This window comes from Eschrichtius robustus, chromosome 2, assembly GCF_028021215.1.
Source record: "Eschrichtius robustus isolate mEscRob2 chromosome 2, mEscRob2.pri, whole genome shotgun sequence".
Taxonomy (NCBI): Eukaryota; Metazoa; Chordata; class Mammalia; order Artiodactyla; family Eschrichtiidae; genus Eschrichtius; species Eschrichtius robustus.
Genome location: NC_090825.1, coordinates 99,818,184 through 99,842,049, shown reverse-complemented (window position 1 = coordinate 99,842,049; position 23,866 = coordinate 99,818,184). Strand labels below are relative to the sequence as shown.

The window sequence follows — 23,866 nt, the reverse complement described above, 5'->3', positions numbered from 1 at the left end:
CTCCAGTGCCTGAAGAAACATACCAGTTATTGCAGAGATAAGGTATTTTTTTTCCCAGTTAACAGAGACTTTCAAAACTTAATGCTTCCACATGATTCCACTTCAAACAAGCTGTACTAAAAATTGAAAATGAATGAAAAAAATATTTTGAGTATCCATTTTGTGCCAAGCCCCTGATTAACCCCTGTGTGGTACATGTGCAGGATGGACCCAAAGAAGCAAAATAAAAGCTTTGATTTTGAACTGACATTGAAACCATCACTGCACAAAATGGTACAGAATTTGCACTCTGAACTTAGCCAGGTTGATTGCATGCAAAAGTATAAGATAAATATTTGCCATATGATTTTAACAGCACCCAGAATCTTTCTTTTAATATTAAAAATAAGTCAGATGCAATTCTAAATTACCCAATAAACAAAGAACCAGAATATATAACTCTCAAGGGAACAGATAACCAATAGATGCCAATCTTATGATGATACAGATGTTGGAATTTTCAGAGAAAGGTTTTAATACAGCTATTATAACTGTGATCTATGAGGTGAAGATAAACACTAAATATGTAGAGTATATAAAGATGTACAAATTATAAGAATAATCAAATAAAAAATATAATTGGTTATTATAATATCTTAAATTTTAAAAATCACAGATAGGGCCAAAGAGCAGAATGGTGATGACAAAGGAAAGCTTCAGTGAATATGAAGGTAGATAAACAGAAATTCAGTCTGAAGAAGAGAGACAAAAAAATGTGAAAAAGAATGAACAGGGCCTCTGAGAACTGTGGGACAATGTCAATGGTTCTAATATTTATGCCCCTGGTGTCCCAGAAGGAAAGAAAAAGAGGTAAGTGCAGAAAATATCTGTAGAAATAATGGCCAAAGATTTTCCAAATTTGGTGAAACACAAATTTACAGATTCAAGAAGCACGGTGAATAAATTTTATAAACAGGTACAGGATCTATATCATGAAAAATGCAAATACTGATAAAATAAATCAAAGAAGATGCAAATAAATGAAGGGAGATATATAATGTTCATGGTGTGGAGTATCTAGCGCATTAAAAATGTCAGTTCTTAACAAAATGATCTGTAAATTCGGTGTAAATCCTATTAAAATTCCAATGAGTTTTTTTTTTTAATATATATATTGGCAACCTTACCTTAAAATTTATACGGAAACACAAATGAATTAGAATGGCTAAAACAATATTGAAAAAGAAGCATCAAGTTGGAGGCATCCCACCACCCATTTTTAAGACTTAGTTGATATCTACAGCAATCAATATAGCATGGGACTGTGGAGGAATAAACAGTAGATCAACAAAACAGAATGGAGAGCTCAGAAACCGACCCAAACAAATGTGACAAGCTGATTTTGGACCAAGGATTCAAAAGCAATTCAGTAGAGGAAAAACAGCCTTTTTATAAAATTGTGCTGGAAGAATTGGACTATAGTGACCAAAAATTATCCATCTAAACCTCACACCTTGTACAAAATTAACTTAAATAGAATCAGATAAATCTAAATGTAAAATGTAAAGCTATAAAACTTTTAGAAGAAAACATAGGATAAAATCTTTGGGACCAAGAGCTAAGTGACAAGTTCCTAGACATGACACAAAAGGTATTATTCCTAAAAGAAAATAGCTGATATATTTGGCTTCATTGATATTCAAACTTTTGTTCTAAGACCCTGTTAAAAAAATGAAAAGACAAGCTACCAACAGGGAGAAAATATTTGCAAATCCCATATCCAACAAATAATTCATATCCAAAATATACAAATAACTCTCTAAATAAAAACAATCTAAGTTAAAAATGAGCAAAAGACTTACATAGGCGATCTAAAAAAGAAGATAAGCAAATGACAACTACATGAAAAGATGTTCAGCCTCACAAATCACTCGGGAAATGCAAATTTAAAGAGCCACAAGATTCTACTGCATATCTATTAAAATGACTTAAAAATACTTATACTATCAAATACTGGTGAGGGTGCAGGGAAACTAGATTTCTCATACATTGGTGGGAATATAAAGATGGTTCAGCCACTACGGAAATGAGCCTGCAGTTGTTTTAAGAAGATACACGTTTACCATATGACCGAACAATAACACTCTCAGGCATTTATACTAGAGAGATGAAAACTTATGTTCACACAAAAACCTGTATGCTAATGTCATAGAAGCTTTACTCTATTTATAATCACCAATAACTTGAAATTACCCAAATGCCTTTGAATGCGTGACACATTTAACTGTTCTACATCATACAATGGAATATTCCTCAGCAATAAAAATAATGAACTACAATATATTCAACAACTTGGCTCAATATTAGGGGAATTATGCTTAGCTGAAAATGGCAATCTCAAAAGTTTACATATTATATGATTCAATTTATATAAAATTCTTGGAATGAAAAAAAGAATAGAGATGAAGAATAGTTAAGTTGTTGCCAGAAGTTAGAGAAAGAGGATGTATGTGCCTATCAAGGAGCATGAGAGAACTGCTTTGCGGTGACAGAACATTTCTGTATCTTGACTGAAGCGATGGGCATACAAATCCATATGTGTAAAATATAGCATTATACATAAAAATATGCAAAGTACGAGTACATAAAAAAATAGTGAAATCTGAGTAAGGTCTGTAGTCTGATTTATTGTATTGTTCTCATCAGTGTCCTTGCTGATAATGTACTGTAATTATGTTGGGGGAAGATGGATGATGGGTACATGGGACCCCTCTGGACTGTGGACTGTTTTTGAAACTTCTTGTGAGCTTATAATTCTTTCAAATTTCAAAAGATTTTTTAAAGAACTTTGCTCAGCAAATATCAAATAATGTAAATTAAAAAAAAAAACAATCCTACCTAGACACATGATAATCAAACTGCCAGTGCTCACAGGTAAAGAAAATAAACTTCAAAAGTGAATGAAAAATTGTTTTACTATTTATGCCAGAGACTGTATTAGGTGTTTTTACTTGGGTCTTATTACTCTCACAATAACCTTTATTTTATGTATTATGATCTCTGTTTTCAAGACGAGAACGCTGACTCAAAGTATTCAAAGTTGCTAAGTAGCAGTAAGGGATTTACCAGGTCTAATGTCCTGAAGTCCATTTTGTCCATTGAAGTAATTTTGTTTATATACCCAAACATTGTCAATGCAAACTTCCTAATTAATCAAGGACATAATATACATATTGAGTATAATTTTACCCCTTACTGTTTCTGTATAAAGTCAGAGGAATATAATATGTTACTCTTTTCTAGACTATCATTTCAACCATTAAAATGGAAGAAATTATCATGTTGAAGCTAATTTATATCAATTAAGGTATATTAGGTTACAAACAACAGTAAATGACTCAGGCTAATTGAAGCAAAACAAGAATTTATTGAAGGGTTAGTGTGGATGATGCTTAATAAATCAAAATAACAGGTAAAACAGCCAGGTCTTTAAAAAAAAAAAAGAGGAATTGAAGCAAGTCTAAAGGTAGAGGTTCATAGGCCTTAATTTGAGCTGTGGACAAAGGATAACCCAACACTAACCACCACAATCTCTATCTCTTCTATTTTGATTTTCTAAGTTATCAGTACAGATTGATCCAACATGGATTGATATTTACCACTAGGTCAATCAGGGAATCCAATTAGTGAAGTAATGACTTCACCTGGCTAGCCTGACTTGCTCACATTATTTGTTCAGAACGTAGAGCTTCTCATCAAGAGAAGAAAGAAACAGTCTTAGGCAGATAAAAGCAAAAGAACTGAAATCCATCTTTGGCTTCTATGAACTTATGCACACACAGATACACATACAGTTGTTATACATATATATCCATGGGGAAGGACTGCACACAAATCTAATAGTTTGAAGATAATCAAACATGTATATATATATACAGGTTTCCCAAATGCTATAGTGCAGTTTTAAGCTTTAATAATTTCAGACGGGTAAAAGCTACAAACTATAAAGAACATCATTTGAAAGTTTAACTATTTTAATTATCCTTTTCCTATACAGTTTTGTGAATTGTCCATAATACTTTCTTAATTTTAATTTTTTGTTTCTGTCCTTCTGATTGAAGATGTCAGAGTGACAAAGAGAGAAAAAATTAACCTTCAAAGTGTACAAATCACATACAAATAATTAAACATGCAAATTATATTTTCCAAAAGTTGGTAGTTTTACACTTATAAAATTATTGAACTTCAAACCGCATTATGACACCTGTATATACACATACTTGATTGTCTCAGATGATTTTCACATGTTCCATTATTTCTGCTATGACTGTTTAAGAAGTGTTTGTGCACCTCATGTACACAAGCCCAGAGAAGACAAGGGGTGGGTTTTAATTGCCTTTGGTTTTATCCAGTACCTTTCCTTCCCTCAATAATATCTGTCCTTCAGCCAAATAACTGTGCAAGTGAATATATAAAAGGGAGATATGGGGGAAAGTATATGTTCATTTAAAGAAAAGGATATAGAAAAATATGTACTACTTTGGGATAAATGCATGGGGGTGAGTGCACAGGAGAAGGGGTAATACAATCTGTACTATTTAAATTTTTCAGTGTTCACACTTGTTTGCATCATGTATGCATGTTCATGGATTTGTATGTGGGGGAGGGTAATAAAGTTGGAGTAAAGGACAATATCTGGGCTGAACAGTTGGACTATGAGCCGGGTGTTCAAGCCTACAGTAAATGAAAGAGACTTGAGGAGAGAAAAGTACAATGCAAAGTGGGAAGAGAAATTAGAATTTTGTTTAAACCCTCTGTCACCTTAGCAATCTCCTCCCCTAAATTCCTGCCAAGTTGTCATCAGTCTTCTGTTCTACTGCTGATAGGTATAGGTAGGAAAAACTTGCTTCCCATAGTACCAACATCTCTCTATCTACACTGTCCTCCTTGAACACAAAGCCATAGTGCAGATATTTTCAGTGGCCCCTGACTCTCTGAGGGTGGGGAGCAGGAGTGGGAAAGTCTTTCCACAGGTCTCCTGAGTGTATAGTATTCCCAGTATTCCTGGGTCTCCTTGCAACTCTATGTGGATATTTTCTCCAGAGTCTGACATCACATTTTACCAGGCAGCTACACAGGATCAGGTACATACATCTTCAGGCCAGCCCTACCTTGATGCTGTGGGGCTCACAAGAACTGCTGAGTTCTCATCAGACTGTAGGAATGTGCTGGACCTCATCGTTTGAAATCTTCAGGCCACTGGGTCTCTGTTGCTGTAAGAAAACCAAAACAGAGGAGATCCACTCAATGAAGAAGGCAGCTTTTCTTACTTTAGTGACAAGTGTTCAGTCACTCTCAAGATTTCCTGCATGGTATAGAAAATTCAGGAAAATTGCCAGGTTCCATTCTAACTGTGACTTTTGGAGCATGGAAGATGAGTCCTTCATTTGTTCCTTTAACTAAAAAGGCATACTCTCATTTACTGTAGTATGAACCTGGCTTTACAATGTCCTTGCAGCTCCGTCTATATTTAACTCCTCTGCTGGCCAACTAGAACAAGACGCTTCATGCTGTAACAAAAGGAAAGAATAAGATACGAGAATCGTGAACCTTCATAAAAGGATGTAGAGGTCCTTTGGGAAGCAACACATTAAATTAAAAGTTTCCAAAAATGGTTCATGGCATAACGGTAGCCTCCATCCCCTTCCTTTTCCAGTTATGCCTGACACTTTTGAGGAGGCGGCCAGAACTACTGGCTCCTAGTATATAAGAAGGGAAATTTTTCCCAGAAAAAATAAATGGATTTGACTACTTGTTCTTTCAAGTAGTTACACCTCCTCAGCAGTCTCCTCCCAGGTATAAAAAGCACAAGACGGAGTCTGAGATCTCACTCACACCCAGAGAAAGGGTAGAACCATGACTGGCCTGCATGCCAACCCTTCTTCAAAGACAGAAGCCCTGTCGATGTCCTGCCCTGTGCCTCTTGGAAGGGAGGCAGGCCAGGGAATAAACCTAGAAGGGATGGGACTCTGGTGACCTCTGGTTAACTTAGGAATGGTGGGCACAGCCTTCTCTGCCCTGCTGAACTGCTAGTCAGGTCTTTATTCTTGTCCCCTCAAAGGGCAGGGACAGGAAACATTCTCATTAATTTGTCATCAACCAAGTACTCCACCTCCTGGACCTTTGGGAAGTATCTCTGGTGGATGCCATGTTTTCTCAGAACTTTGCATCCTAAATATCCTTAACATGCTCTCTTACCCCTGGAGTCCTCACCTCTTCTGCAATCCAGTCCACAGCAGTTTCCACTTCCAACAGAGTCTTGTTTTCTCAATTATAGTGGTGGAGATGATATACTGATTTTCAGTTTTCTTTAGTTTTCATGAGGACATCTTGCTCTTCTGCATGGTGTGATCTGCCTTCTCCCTGCTCCTCAGGAGAGCAGTGGATAATATTAAAATGGGTTCTCTGCTCCTACTGGTGGTGTGGTGGTAGAGATGCATAAACTAAGGAGGGTACTCTGACTGCTTAGAGAAGATGAAGCCTCCTCAGTGGACTGGCCTCCTTTACTTCCTCTCTTTTAGGGGCTGAAAAACAGTCTGTTTATTTTCATGAGGATGTCCTCATGCCAAAATCTTTTTCTTTCTGGCATCCAGATGTTATCATCTTGATTTTCTTCTCCTTCCTCCTCTTCTTTTTCCCTTTCCTGTTTCCCTTGCTCTTTAGCCAAGCCAAGGCAACATAGAAAGCATGGCAGCTAAAGCCATCATTGACCCCATGTTCCACATGCTCCTGAAGGACCTCTAAGCTGGAAAAGACCCAACAGCAGCCCATGCACCTGAAGCCACTATCCAGGGCCACTAGCCATTCAGATGTCTTGGGCTTTGAACATTCCTCCCGAGCTGGAGGTTCTGCTGGACTTTTAGCCTTCTCCATTTCATCTTGGGCTTTGCTGTCCAAGCTGGGCTCGCTGTCAGTTAGGAGCTCCTTCGTAGACACATGAGAGAGGGTGAACGGTGTATGGATCTATTCAGGATAGGTCATTTCTTCTATCCTTATCTTCTTTGAGGGAGGCTCCAATCCTTCCTCTGTATCCCGTAAGATAGCCACACCCCTTTTCATTTGGACAGGCATGTAGTAAATTTTCATGACCCTTTTCTCTTTCACATGTACTGATGACATAAAGGACTTATTACTATTAACCAAATGAAATGGAAAAGAGACTTGTGGAAAAGGGGAGGAAGTCTCCCATTGCTTCAAATGCTTGGGTGTAGGCATCTCAGGGGATTCAAGACAAGAAACATCTTGACATAATTGATGAATTCTTAGGAAAGAAAATTTCAAGCATAAGAAAACTAGGATAAGTATGTGAAGTCTATACGAGTTAAGATGGCCATGAAACTATTTCTGTATGGGCATGTGGAGTAGAAGTACATATATATGTGATATTTCACAGTTCTGTGTGTGGCATGTTTTATTTGGAGAATATACATGGTATAAATATCTAGTAATGAGGGTATGGTGTATGTATGTTCTGGAACATACATGGTTTTTTAATGTTGGTGAAAAGGGATGGTGAATGGGTGTGTGCATGTGTGTTATGTGGTGTTTCTGTACATGTAAACAAGTACAAGAGTGGTACATGTTCTTACTGTGAGACAGTAGGACTTAGAGTGTTAGAAGAAGTGTATGTGAGTTCTCAGAATGTGCTTCTCTATGAAGGACTGAAGGTTTTGTGGGTGAAGTGGTGTATAGATTAGAAAGACTGTATATGAGAATGCATTCTCTTCAGGGCATATGAATTTTCTTGAGTTTGACCTAGCATAGGGAGTTAAAACAGGTTATATGTGTGAGGGGATGTGAATTATTTATGGGGTTGGTGTGTAAACAGGTGATTCTGAGAATGATTGAGTGAAGGAATGAAGGCATAAAGGTGTAGCTATGTAATGCTACTAGAGAATGGGAAAGACAGATGGGGAGTGAAGGTGCGTGTATTTGAGAGAAAAAGTGAAAGGAAGGGAAATAGGGCCATATTTGGTATGAAGGACTCACTGTGTGTGCGTGTGAGGATATGAGTGTGCTGATCTAAGGGGAAGGTTCTGATTAAATTCCCATGTGCATATCAGCACTGCCCACTACCTCACTCACAACTGTCCCAGGGCTCATATGTTGAAAGTGTTGAGAAACTCTGTCCTGTCCTTGAAGGCATACTCCCTATTTGTCCCCTGGAAGAGGTTTCAGTCCTAGTCCCGCTGCCCTGAATCCCTTTCTTATTTTTTGAAGGGTAAGTGAAATAAATAGGGATTAGGCTAAGCAGTTCAGCTGTACCTCCTTTCCAAGCTGAGACCCCCACCTTTGTATCTTCCTTACCATCGTCACCAGGAAAAATAAGGTTGCGTGCAGAGGAGATGCAGGAGAAATATCCTGAGGCAGAGGCATTGTCTCCTGCCGTCTGACTCCAGGCTGGGACCACCACATATGACTCAGGCTGACGAACATCCTCTTGAGTCTTCCAGAATTCTAGGGAATTGAATACAAAAAATCGAGATATGGCATTTTCTGGGGTCTGTGTCCATACAAAAAAGACACAGAGTGGATATTATATGTCAAACATTGTTACCACACATGAGACTTGCACTCATAGAAATTGAGGTGACTTTCCCATGTGAACCTCCATTTACTCCAAAATGCAAAGAAACAATTATTAAAAAAGTACGTTGTGGATGTCAGTGATGTTGGCTATCTTGTATGCGGTATTTCTAGAGATGTATACAGAATATTAAAAACTTAGAACCATGCCTGAAATACAGTATGTAGTCACTAAAGTTTGGATATTATTTACTCAATTTTCCTCATCAGAAATTGTTCCATTAGGGGATATGGGGTACAAGTTTTATAAAGAATTCTGCATGTATATCTATCTACACATTTATATTGATATCTATATTGATATACATAACATAGAGATATAGATGTGTATATATATACACACACACATACATACATATATATGTATATTTAAAGAGAAAGAGAAAGAGAGAGAAATGTATAGATATAGATACAGATATTGCAAACTAAAGAATGTCTCTCACCATGAAGTTCTACAATGATTAGGTCATTAGCCACTGCAGTCACTGACCCTTAACATACCCTGAAAGGAATTCAGGGTGGAGATCAGGCTTTAGACACACTGTGCCTTGGGCAAAAATGGCAGAACAAGCCTTCAGATAGTTATTTTCATGATAAAATTTTATGAACCCAGTTTCTTGCATCTTCTCATACCTAGAAAAGCACTAAAATCATTAACAGAGACATGTGCTCCTCATGAAGAGTAGCAACCTTCTTGTGACTAGCAGCAACCTTCTACCAAGATGTGTGTTTGACTGCATGTACCCTCTTCACCAAAATCACTTATATACTGACCTTCCCCCCACCTCTTTGGAGCAGTCCCTCAGAGTTGTCTGTCTCCCAGGCTATAGTTCTCAGTAAGCCCCCAATGAAACAACTCACAGCTCTCACGTTGTGCATTTTTTTCAGTCAACAATATTATTTTTTCAGCGTTCCCTAGGAACTGGCCATGGTGCTGGAGATGTTCAAATGAAGACTTCACAGACTTGCCCTAGACTCCTGGAAGTGCATTTCTACATTTCTCTTTGGTTTGTAATCTTGCCATTCATATCCTTTAAGAGTTTCTTCCAAAGGAGACAGGGAAACTTACATGGTACGTTTCTTCCCATTGATCAGAAACAGAGACCCTAAGCAGTCCTTGAAAGATGGGGTCATTTGTGGCCATGGTTGAGCCAAGGAGCTCAGTTCCAATTCTAGACCATCATGCTGACCCATCTCCCTGACTGATTCCTTCTTAGTACCTCCTCTTTCCTACACCCGTATCATTATGAATGAGCTTGTCTACAGAAGAGGCACAGGAGAGGTGTTCTCAGTCTGAATCCTCTGCTGTCTGGCTGTAGCCATGGACCAAAGGGACCATGGACCAATAATAAAATGATATTATTTCCCTTCAACAAACAATGAAGAAATACCATGTAAAATAACACACATGGCACTCGTCCTCATGAAATTTATGGTCTGGTTTCTGTATAAAGTTCTAAAATCCAGGTATACAAATATATTTGTTGGAAAAACGTGTTTGATTACCTATGAGTGGCCTATGTTGTTTCCTGCGGTGTATCAGAGGCTCCATTTCTTGCCTGGCACATAGTCAGGTACATGTATTATTTGTTATTCTTACTCTATTTACCAGAAGAATAAATTTGGTGTATGTTCATAGGTAAAGTACATCAGTTTGCCAGCTGTGTATTATCATATAAAAGTCCTGCTACTTCCTGATAGAGTTAGAATTTACAGAAAAAAAAAGAATCCACTGACTTCTATTTCTTGTCCCCAGCTCCCTCTTCCAGATATCTGCTCTGTGAAAATCTCACAGGAAGGCCTCTGTTGCCAGAGTTTTGGGGGACCTGCTGGGTTCTGAGCTTGAGTAGGAGACTGCACTAGGATCTCTAAGGTTGACTCCAGACTTACACCTCCCAACAATGGCTATAGCTCCCCTCTCAGGAAGTAACTTACTATTAAATGGCATAGCCATCACTTGGCTTAGTCAGTGGTATCACCTTGCTCAGTGTCCCCTGTCCCAAAGGACTCCGAGTCAGTTTTTCATCTATACTCACCATCCTCATAGCCTATCTTGAAACCTCCCGAATTTACAGATAAATTCTAGGTTGTTGGAGTTTTCCTAAATAATTTGTGTATTTCTTGAATCACCTCTACTTCTCCCACTGATTTAAATATATCAAAAATATCCCAGTTACTTTTCTTACTTCCTCCTAATCTAAGTTTCCAATCGAAAGGACTATGCCTTTAAATTCACAAGCTTCAGCAAATAGGTAAATTCTTGTTCCTGATAAAATAACTCAAACACATTAAAGCCCTTCCCCTGTTTAAATGCTTTAATTAGGCCTGTAACAGAATTTTTACTTCTCAAAATACATCTACTTTGTCTTTTAGGTCACTGGAGAATTTCTGGTGGGTCATGTTAGTGTGGGAATGAGGAAATTTAGTGTGTACTGTATATTTTTTACAGAGTCGATACGTATGTCATGTTTAGTGAGTATAGTGTGATGTGTTTTATGTAGTGAATGTAGGGATGAGATGGTCATTGTACGTGAAAGTAGTGTGAGCATGATATGCTGGGTGACATTGCAACATAATTTTATATATGTACTGTTAAGGCAGTACATCTTTCACGTATTATGAGTGATGTATGTGCCATGAACTATTAAAATTGAACTAGTTATATCTATTTGATTTATATGAGAGATAGTGTAGATCTGAGTAATTCTGTGAGTCCTGCTGAGACTGTTAAAGTGTTACAGACTGACTGTGTGAAGGATAGATGTGAGGGAATCATGTGAGCCCCTAGGTTGTGGAATTATGTGAAGGGACTAAGGATTGGGAACAGAGAGGAATTTTAGAAGGCATCATATGATCCTTTCTGTGTGTGTGTGTGTTTTTTTTTAACATTTTATTTTTTATAGTTTTTATCTAAAGAAATGTCTTCATTTCACCCCTTTTTTTTGGTATGACAGCGACTGTATCTTATCTTAAGCACACTATTTTATATTGTTGACATTAGATGTCTATTTCTACCTTCTCAATTGCTATTGAGAAGCTTACAGTCTGACAAATCATCATTCTTTTGGAAGTATCCTCTCTAGTTGTGTTAAGGTCTTTGTTATTGGTATTCTGAATTTTTGGTATAGTGTACTGAGGTGTGGATTTTTTTTTTTTTTTATTCTGTAATGAGCTTCCTAATAATGTTTCCTGATTCCAAGGATTTAGGTCTTTTATCAGTTCTCAAAAATGCTTAGTCGCTGTCCCTTTGATTATCTGTCTTATTTTCTTTGTTTTACTCTTCAGAAACCTCAATTTGACATACATCATAGTTTCACATTTTACTCTCATTTATCTTAATCCCTCCTTTATATCTCCATCTATTATCTCTCTGATTTATGTTGTAGGTAATTCTTCAGCTCTATCTTCTAGTTCACCAATTTTCATCTATGTCTAATTTGCTGTTTAATCCATCCACATTTTTTATAAGTTCTAGAACAATATTTTTTATTTCTAAAACTACTATTTGGTTATTTTAAAAATCTGTTTCTTTTCTTGATAGAGTTTTCTGTTTTTACAGCTTTAATAATTTTGAACATTCTTAGTTACTATCCCTAAAACACTGTTCAATTAAATTATCTTCATGGTTAAAACTTGCTGTTCTTAGTGTTTGCGGAATCTACCTTAGAGTTATGTTTTATAGTTTTAGATTGTGAGCTCATTTTCAGCAAGTCATTATCGATAGGACCCTTCAATGTGGTGGACTGACAATCCAGAATTCTTTTACATTTTCTGCTGTCAGGTATTACTGGAGTACTATTAGCTACAATTTAATTTCATATTAATTCTTCACTTTTAGATTTAACTGATTATATAGCAACTGTGGGTGCATGTGGAAGACTGTAAGGAAATGAATGATGAGGACAAGTAGTGCAGATGGGTCTGTATAGGGATGAATGTGAGAATACTGGCTATAAAAATACATGGATGTGAGGTGGTCTTGAACTGGATGACCCCATCTCAAGTCCAGATCTTGAGGACACGACCACTTTTTGCCTGTTTTAAACTGTTAGTGCTTTCACACCTTCCTCATAATGTAACATGCCCTTGAATGGCTCATACTGACATACTCTTCCATGCTTCTCTGATAAAACTTTCATCTTCTTAGTCCTTCTCCCACCATTTCCACAAATACAAGACTTTACTCATCTTTTTGGGCTTGCTCCAGTCCTTTTAAGTGTTTTTCTGTTGGAATTTATTGCTGCCACTACTGATCATATTAAAGAAGATGGAGAAGCTTTTTGAGTTTCTTTCTGTACCAGGCAGCCTTGAGTGGACTGATGAGCAGAATCACTCAGCTCATCTCTGCTCTGCCTAGACCCCAATAGTCTCTCTTTACCAGCAGCAGTGAGCTTGTCTTCAGAAGAGATGCAGGAGAAGCAGTAAAATGGCTCAGATTAGGTTTGGATCTAAGAGAAAGACTTGTTTTAAAGATTCCTTACTGGGTTAGTTTCCTATTGCTGCTGTAGCAAACTACCAAAACTTAGTGGTTTAAAATACAGATTTATTATCTTAAAGTTCTGGAGGTCAGAAGTCCAATATGGGTTTTACAGCTTAAAATCAAGGTGTTAGCGGGATTGGTTTTATCTGGAGGCTTGAGGGGAGAATCTGTTCCCCTGCCATTTTCCACGTTCTAGAGGCTACTTGCATTCTTTGGCTATGGTTTCCCTCCTTCATCTTCAAAACATATCACTACACCATCTGCATCCACTGTCATATCTCTACTCTATTACTCACCTACTTCCCTCTCATAAGGACTCTTGTGATTACCCCAACAGGTAATCCAGGATAATCTTATTTCAAAATCCTTAATCCCATTTGCAAAGGCTCTTTTGACATTTTGACACCTAAGGTAACATATTCACAGGTTCCAGGAATTAGGAGGTTGACATTTTTTCCAAAGCAGGTGAGGAAGAGTGAATATTTCAGCTACCAAACTGAGACAAAAACAGTGTCAGAGTAAATTCACCTGTAGCAAAATATAGTAAGGTGTGAACAGAAATCTCAAATTAAACAAGAACAACAGGGAAAAAACTGCACAGCAACTATGTAAACATATTGAGTAAAACAAAGCAGAATGAAACAAAGAAACTTTGTTTGAAAGTAAATATAGTCCAAGGAACAGAAGAACAATTACATGAGAATTTTTCATGCTACAGAATCTAAGCAACTAGATTCAGTAAAATAAGAGCACTAAGACAAGGCGACTAGTCAATGAAAAGAAATAAAAATGGAGAATTAAGAGCAGAAGAAAAGAAAAAAGCTCTAGGGGGCTTCCCTGGTGGTACAGTGGTTAAGAATCCACCTGCCAATGCAGGGGACACGGGTTCGAGCCCTGGTCTGGGAAGATCCCACATGCCACAGAGCAACTAAGCCCGTGTGCCACAACTACTGAGCCTGTGCTCTAGAGCCCACAAGCCACAACTACTGAAGCCTGCATGCCTAGGGTCTGTGCTCTGCAACAAGAGAAACCACCGCAATGAGAAGCCCGCGCAGCACAACAAAGAGTAGCCCCTACTCGCTACAACTAGAGAAAGCCACGTGCAGCAACAAAGACCCAATGCAGCCAAAAGAAAAATAATAAATAAATAAATAAATTTATTTAAAAAAAAGAAAAAAGAGTGCAGCAATGTCTGTCCCCTGCTGTTAGTGCTCTGTGCTCTACAATTAAAAAAAAAAAAAAAAAAAAGCTCTTAACAAGGTCAAAACAGATTAAATAAATGAATTAGAACCAGGAAAAAGAGACAGAATAAAGCTTCAATTGAAAAACTGGCATAGTGATTTAAGTATAAAGAGAAGAGATAAATACATAATTAATTAGAAGACAATAGATTAAAAAAAAAGAAAGGCCAAATGATGTAACATAACAGTAAAGAGATTAACAAATGAACCAGACAATTATTCAAGACAGGCTACAGTAAAATATCCCTAGGATAAAGGAAGAACTGAAACCACAAATAAAAAGGGCATACATTTTTCTTAGGAAAAAAAATAATAGAGGACAACTTAAAGAAATGCATAACCCAAAGTTACATTTTTTTCATCTTAAAGAATAAAACAAACAAAATTCTTCAGGTATTTTAAGAGAAGAAGCAAGTCCCTTTCAAGTGGTAAATATTAAGCTGGCTTTACCTTTCCACAAAGCAACATCTATTGCTTGAAACTAGTGGAGTAATATCTACAGATACTGAAATAAAGAAGGTGTGATACTGCCACGTGATATGCAGCCAAGTTGTTGTCAAGTGTAAAAGCTACTGGCAGACATTGTCAAATGTGTCAAAAATTTTCCAGAGAATATGTGCTATAAGAGCTATTCTTGAAAAAGTCTCAATTCTGTAATACAGCCAACTCAAAAATGAATGAAAATGCTATGAAAACATCAAAATGCAATACTCCATGGCAAAATACAGTAGAATATTGGCAGCAAACATCTAATGGTAGAGGTGGGAGTGGGATGGGAATTGATTAACACAATTGTATTACACTACGTTCTATAAATCAAGTTTGGATTTTAGGGCCTTCAAGCACTGGTCAAGTTCTACTGCTCCAGACTTTCTGTCATCCTGTTCTGTCTTAACCACATGCTCCAGCACTACCTAAATTTTGATAGTACCTCTGCATGATGTTTCTCATCTCTATGCTTTTGCTCAATCTGTTCTTCCTGTCTTGAAAACTCATACAACATCTGGGGCTTGATTGTTCCTATAGTTAGTACAGTGTATGGTTGATTGGTCAATTTGAAAGTTTTCTAGGTCAGGAATTTTAATGTACATCACTGTACACCCAGTTTAGCATGGTAGTGAGTGCTCAGTATCCTCTTCCCAGTAAAAAAGCCATGCATGGATAACTATAAAATTTTAAGAGCAAACAGAATTCTCAATAATACAACATCTGTGAGCCTTGCTTGAAAATGCATGCCAAGAAAAAATTAAATTGACAATGAAACCCAGCCAAACAAGAGATGATTAAAAAAGAGAACCTTTCATATCCTAGGAATACACTAACATGACTGGGGAAAAGCACTGAATCCATTTAAATACAAAAATAAAACAAAACAAGTACACAGATTACAATTACAGAAGAGAATGCAGATTTTTAACACTTTTACAAAGTAGAAATAGCTACAAAAACTAGGAGGTATGGAGAGATGAGGTGGGTAAAAAGTGTGTTAATTTTATCTTTAATGGCAGGATTTGATTGATACTGCCTATAAATAAAACTTAAAATTATAACCATGTCAGTATTTTTTAATCTTTATTCTTAATTATAAGGGGCATTTAAAATATGAATAATATATATTTTAAGTATAATGTATTTATGAAATATTTAAAGTTCAACAACACTGTTAGCTTCATTTCTATTTCATTTTTTTCTGATAAATTCAAGAGTAATTAAATTTAAAGTTTTAATTAAATTATTAAAGTATGATTTAATTTTTCCAAAATAACTTTTGTTCCTCTTTTGATCCATTCATTCATTTATACATGCATCCATCCATTTATCCTTGTATTTATATACAGGCATAATTATGGATATTCAACTAGGATGATATTCAAGTAATGTTGAAAGTGATTACATTTGAGTAATTTGTGGTAATTTTTAAACTTGTAATTTTTAAGAACTTTGAATTTCCATTTTAATTTGTATTACTTGTACAAAAACACTAAATTTATGCTAAAAGTTAAAGAAAATAATGTAAATCTAGGGAAAATATCTTGAAAACTTTGGATAAATAGTTTAGCATTCCTTTCTCTAAGCACCTTCTCTTTTTAAAGTACTTTTGCTTGATAATAAGTTGTCACATCTCTGAAAGTTGCTGGTTTTAAAAGAAATATAATAGTTTTGGTAAACACTTTTACGTGACTGTCCTGTTATAAAATACAAGGTATAATTTATGTGATAACAAATTAGGTTATAATTATGTGTAATAACAATTAACCAAAAACACAACCAGAATGTGTTTCTGTACTTTTCTGTTCTGAAAGTACAGAAACATATTCAACAACATTACTGACATATTTAATCTGGTACACTGCTCAATGATAGTGAAATGCATATGAATATAATTATATAACTTATGACTGCCAGATGTGGTACCCTGTCCTGAAGACTTTCTCACAGGTCAAGGTGTTTATTTTTGTTAACATACGCACTCTAACATTTAATAGTAACTCAGGCCATGACATAAATTCTTCTATATGGGCAGCTACAATTATATATTGAGTTGATCTGAGTCAATGATAAATTGTATCCTATTAAAATTTTAATAGGAAAAGAAGTCCTCAAGAAATAAGATATAAACCAAAATGTACACCCTGTAAGGGCTGGATCTATGATCAACCTTGTTAACTGCTATATCTCTAATATTAGCAAGTAGTAGACATTTGAGATTTATTGCACAAAGATATGTGTAAATCCATAAATGAATAAAGATGAATGAATTCAGATGGTCAAAAGTACATTTAGCTTTTCTCCGGCTTTAATTAGTTAAGTTACATTAGGTGAACAAAACAATGTATCTCATAACAACAACTCTAACAATAGCTTTAAAAAACTCACTTAGATACATCTTTCTTCTCACAAAAGAGTGGCTACTAGTCATAATCTATAAAGAGAGAATGTTAAGAAAGCCAGAGACAATTAAGCAATCTTCTTGGTCATATGACTAGTGAGTGGAATTTCTATACTAAGTTAATATGGAATGAAATGAAATTGGTCTTTTCTTGACTTAAGAGAAGCTGTATTCTGTTTTGAATGCTGCTCTTAATAACACAGTTTTACTTAGAGCCATTAATTATCAGGTTAATATATCAGTGGAATTTTTGACTTAATAAATCATCTATGAGATATTTAATAACCCTTAACTTTTTATCACTCCCAAACAGCAGATTTTGTAGAGGTCAAAAACATTGACCAGAATAGCACCTGCTTGATGCCAGCTCTCAAGAGGAAGTTTAAATAACAAACTTCACACTCTACTGCAACATCCAATCTTTATCAAGTCTCCCTATTGAAGCAAAGTTGTCCAGAGAGACGTGTGAGGCTGAGTAAAAGGAAGAAAAACAGAAAGTGTAAAGAAGGTTATGAGTTTCTTCACTGAAGACTCAATTTATTTCTAGTTGACTTCTGCCTCTGACAACTGGTGGAAGGTAGAATAGGGGCAGAGGACTGGATCACCAAGGAACATATGAGAAAGGGCTAGTATCCCAAACCCTTCTTCCAATCTTCTCTTTAGAATTCTGCCATAATTCTGTATTGAATGGGTAGCTTGAAATGAAAGAGACAAATGAAATTAGTTCCTGTAATAACATGACTTGAGTCAGTTTTATGAATGTAAAATAGAGTAGTTAAAGAGCATGGGCTTGGGAGAAAACTCTTAGTTCAAATCCCAAATTTGTCACTTAGTACCTATTGGAGATTGGACAAGAACATTGAACTTTCAATGCCCCAGTTTTTTCATCATAGAATGATGGCAATCTATAGAGTTAAAGATTACATGACAAAAGTCTTAACACACTTCCTGGATGATTGTTAGCACTTAACAACTATGTATAAAAACGCGACTCTATGCTGAGTATTTTCACATAAGATGGTATAAGAAAATACAAATCCAAGTTAAATCAAAATATCAAGGATTAGCACTGAAAGTTTGGCAAAACCAAACTGAGGACATTTAAAATAGCTAATTTACTTTCAGCACTTACTCTGTTTAAATATTTTTACATCCTGCTTAATTTTAATGATGAAAGACATTTCAATCAATTTCCTTTCTTCTCCTATTTTAGTCCAAAATGGCAATTCTCATTTGCCTTTGACAATCTTATGAAAGAATTGCTTATCTAAAATTCTCTTGAAAATTGGCATTGTGCTGCTTTGATGAATATGTTTCTGTTTTCTTTATTTAAATGCACTTTAAAATGGGTGCTCTGACAAATTAGATGCAAAATGTTTTTTCTGTTATCTGGCAATGGCTGTCTTTTACTACCTGTGGTACTATAAACATCTCTTCCTGTGGTGATAAAAGGATAGTTAACATTTAATTGTCTCAAATCAACTGTAGTTAAGTTTCTTTATGAGAGTTTGCATAACAGGAAAAAATAATGTTCAACAAGTTTTTGATAAACTAAATCACCACAGTAGTAGTTACTAACCAACAAATAGTTTGCAACCATACATCTTTTAAAAGAGGTATCAGTGCTAAATGCCTGGTGTTAATATTAAAGATTTCTTAGGAACCTATTTTATTTTTATTATATTTTAAACTGTGATAAAAATAATTTTATTTGTATACCCATAATAATAGTTACTACCTTAGCTTTTAAGTTAAATTAGGTCCCATTTGTTTATTTTTGCTTTTGTTTCTTTTGCCTTAGGAGACAGATCCAGAAACAGATGGCTATGGTTTATGTTAAAGAGTTTTCTGCCTATATTCTCTACTCTGGGAGTTTTATAGTTTCTGGTCTTATATTTAGAACTTTAATCCATTTTTTGTTTATTTTTGTATATAGTATGAGAAAATGTTCTAAATCGTATTTTTACATGTAGCTGTCCAGTTTGCCCAGCACCATTTATTGAAAAGACTGTCTTTTCTTCATTGTGGATTCTTGCCTCTTTTGTTGTAGGTTTATTGACGATAAGTACATGGTTTTATTTCTGGATTCTCCATTCTGTTCCATTGATACATGTCTCCTTTTGTACCAATACCATACTATTTTGATTACTGTAGCTTTGTAGTATAGTCTGAAGTCAGGGAGCATAATTCCTCCAGCTCTGTTATTCTTTCTCAAGATTTTTTGGCTCTTTGGGGCACATTTTTCTTTCTATACAAATTTTAAAATTATTTGTTCTAGTTCTCTGAAAAATGCCATTGGTATTTTGATAAGGATTGCACTGAATTTCTAGATTGCCTTGGGTAGTATTGTCATTTTAACAATATTAATGCTTCTAATTCATGAGCACAATATATCTTTTCATATGTTTGCATTATCTTTAATTTCTTTCATCAGTGTCTTATAATTTTCTAAGTACAGGTCTTTTACCTCTTTAGTTAGACTTATTCCTAGGTATTTTATTCCTTTTGATGTGATTGTAAATGAGATTGTTTTCTTAATTTCTCTTTCTGATATTCTGTTGTTAGTATACATGACAGATTTCTGTATATTTTGTATCCTGCAATTTTTCTGAATTCATTGATGAGTTCTTGTAGTTTTTTGGTGGTGTCCCAAGGATTTTTTATGTATAGTATCATGTCACCTGTGAACAGTGACACTTTTATTTTTCCTTTCAAATTTGGATATCCTTTCTTTCTTTTTCTTGTCTGATTGTTGTGGCTAGGGCTTCCAACACTCTGTTGAAGAAAAGTGGCAAGAGTGGGCATCCTTGTCTTGTTCCTGATCTTAGAGGAAATGCTTTCAGCTTTTCACTGCTGAGTATGGTGTTAGCTGTGGGCTTACTGTAATGGCCTATATGATGTTGAGGCATACTCTCTCTATACTGACTTTATTGCTGTTTTTATCATAAATGGATGTTGAATTCTGTCAAAAGCTTTTTCTGTATTTATTGAGATGATCATAGTTTTATTCTTCAATTTGTTAATGTTGTGTATCATATTGATTGATTTGTGGATATGGAACTATCCTTGTATTACTGGTATGAATCCCACTTGATCATGGTGTATGATCCTTTTAATGTATAATTTGAATTCAGCTTGCTTACATTTTGTTGAAGTTTTTACATCTATGTTCCTCAGTGATATTGGCCTGTAATTTCCTTTATTTGTGATATTGTTGTTTGGTTTTGGTATCAGGGTAATGCTGGCCTAGTAGAATGAGTTATGAAGTATTTCTTCCTCTGCACTTTTTGGAACAGGTTGAGAAGTATCGGTATTAAATCTTTGCTAAATGTTTGGTAGAATTCACCTGTGAAGCCACCTGGTCCTGGACTTTTGATAGCTGAGATTTTTTTAAATCACTAATTCAATGTCATTACTAGTAATTGTTCTGTTCATATTCCTGATTCACTCTTGGGATATTGTACATTGCTTTGAATTTGTCCATTTCTTCTAGATTGTCCATTTTATTGGCATATAATTGTTCTTAGTAATTTCTTATTATCCTTTGTACTACTATAGTGTCAGTTGTAACTTCTCCTTTTTCATTTCTTATTTTATTGATTTGCACCCTCTTTTTTTTTTCCTTGATGAGTCTAAAAGTTTAACAATTTTATTTTTCTTCAAAGAACCAGTTCTTGGTTTCATTGCTCTTTTCTATTGTATTTTTAGTCTCTATTTCATTTATTTCTGCTCTGAACTATATGATTTTTTTCCTCTTACTAACTTTTGTTGGGTTTCTTTGTTTTGCTTTCTTTTTCCAGTTCCTTTAGATATAAGGTCAGGTTATTTATTTGAGATTCTTCTTGATGTCTGATGTAGGCTTGTATCACTATAAACTTCCATTTTAGAACTGTTTTTGCTGCTTCCCAAAGATTTTGGATCACTGTGTCTTCATTTTCATTTATATCCAAGTATTTTTTATTTCTTTTTTGATTTTTTCAGTGACCCATTGTTTGCTTAGTAGCATATTGTTTAGCCTCCACATGTTTGTGTTTTTTGCAGTTTTTTTCTTGTCATTGATTTCTAGTGTCATATCACTGTGGTCAGAAAAGATGCTTGTTATGATTTCAACCTTCTCAAGTAGACTGAGAATGATTTTGTAGTATGGCATGTGATCTATCCTGGAAAATGTTCCATGTGCACTTGAAAAGAATATGTATTTTGCTGCTTTTGGATGGAATGTTCTATACACCCCTATTAAATCTATTTGATCTAATATATCACTTAAAACCAGTGCTTCCTTGTTGGCTTTCTGTCTGGACAATCTGCCCATAGATGTACATGCAGTGTTAAATCGCCTATGATTATGATAATACTGCTTATTTTTGCTTTATGTTTGTTAACATTTGCTTTATGTATTTAGGTGCTTTTATGTTGGGAGCATATATATTTACAATTGTTATATCTTCTTCTTGGAATAGTCCCTTAATCATGATGTTATGTTCTTCTTTGTCCCTTTATACAGTCTTTGTTTTAAAGTCTATTTTGTCTGATATAAGTATTGCTACCCTGACTCTCTTTTTGTTTCCATTTGCATGAAAATCTTTTTTTCATCCCCTCATTTTCAGTCAGTTTGTGTCTTTAGATCTGAAGTTAGTCTCTTGTAGCTAGCATATATATGGGTCTTGTTTCTGTGTCCATTCAGTCACTATATGTCTTTTTATTGGAACATTTAGTCCATTTATATTTAAAGTAATCATTTATAGGTATGTACTTATTGCCATTTTGTTAATTGTTTTGGAGTAGTTTTTGTGGCTTTCTCTTGTTACTTTCTTCTTTTGCATTTTTTTCATGTTATTTGATGATTATCTTAATATTATATTTGGATTTCTTTTTCCTTTTTGTGCATCTTTTATAGATTTTTAGTTTGTTGCTACCATGAAAGACAATCTATTTAAATAGCTACATTCTCCTCAGAATTTTTATTATTATTTTAAATATATCTTGACATTTATTTTTCAAGGCAAAAAACCACAGAGCTGAACCAGTGAAATACACTTCATGATAAGCACAAATGAGAAATATGAGATAGTTATAATCTAAAAATTAGTTCATAGAGGAAACATTCTGGAGCATCTTATTAAAAATCTTAAGTATGTGCTTGATTTGTGAAAGGCTTACGTAAACATAACTTGAATGCACTTAAAAAAGGAAAACAAAGACAAAAACAAACATTTCTATAACTCCTTCAAAGAGACTTAGTCAAATACACCTTTAAATAATAGGTTAGTGAGAAAAAAACAGAAAAATAATTTTTAGATGGAAATGTTCACAAAAAGAGCTCACTACTAAATTATCGGGTACGTTGTAATTCCCCTAAAACAACAATTTTAGATTGCTACTCTATTTACCTCTTGCTTGCTTCACGTGAAGGTTGAAGGGGTACCTATAATTTGTGTTTTATATTTTTAAAGAAACTGAGTCTTCATTTGAGGTTCATTTTGCTGAAAACTGGAGTTCTGATTTTAGGAGACTTGTTCTCTGTAATTTCTTCTAGAACTTTTAATCCAGAAAAGAAACTAAAAGCACTGATTCAAACTTCCTGGCTTCTGTATTTGACTTGTTTTTGTTATTTCTTATATCTCAATAGGTTTCAAGAATATCTTTTTTGAGTAACACTTTTTGTGTTTTTTTTGTTCCTTAACTGAAAAATGGCAACTATTTTCCTTCTTTCATAACGAAGAATGATTTTCCTAATGAAGAAGGCATCACCACTATCACTAGCATCATACATGAAAGACTGTTTGCAAAACTTTTCTTCTTCATGTAATTTTTTCCCATCATTCTCACCACCAAAAGTGCTATCATACTCTTTATTTTGGCAGGGGTCACTTAACATTTCCATTCTGTGGTTGGCAAGGGTCTTCTAGGGTTTGGAGGGAACTACAAAATCCTTTTCAGAAGGCTTTGATGAAGAATTTGAAATATCCACTCCTTTGGGACCATATTCCACCTTGATAATTTCTTTTGGATTATTCATTGGTTTCTCTGGTTTCACTTTGGTTTCTTTCTCTTTTTGCTCACTGATAATAGTTCCTTCATGCTATATCTTACTGACGTTGTCATTTAAACACAAAGTGTCCTTGGAATGATTTTTTTCTAAAGCATTCTTTAATGACTAAACTTCAGCAGTCTTGTAACTTTCGGAGCTTTGACAGCAGCTTTTATCATCCTTTTTATTTTTGACAAAATCCATGGAATCTTGGTGAAGATAAAACATTGACTTTTTTGATTCATAGATTTTTAGAGAGATAATACCCTGAAGATATCAATTTCACTTTTTTAATTTAATAGATGAACAAAGTAAATTACTTTTAGAGTTGAAGAGATGATTATTGGTAGACTAGGAGGAGATTCCAAATCTCTTAATTTCTAATGTTTTTTCTACTACATCATGCTGTTTCTTAAATATTTATTTGAATTAAGTCTAGTTATTCATGGAGCTAATCACTTAAATGGGAAAAAAAAAGGAAAATATTTCTTACTTTATTTCATTTCCTCTATTACAATTTCTTGATTTTTTAAAAAAAAATTTAATATGTCTAAAATTTCCAGCCAAAACTGTCTATTTTTCCCTATTTACAAGCTCTT

General features: G+C 34.9%; 1 pseudogene; it reads right to left on the bottom strand.

Annotated features, from left to right (window-relative positions):
• Positions 1–22,568: 22,568 nt before the first annotated feature.
• On the bottom strand, positions 22,569–23,471 carry LOC137758906 (serum response factor-binding protein 1 pseudogene; annotated as a pseudogene).
• Between the last annotated feature and the right edge of the window lie 395 nt (positions 23,472–23,866).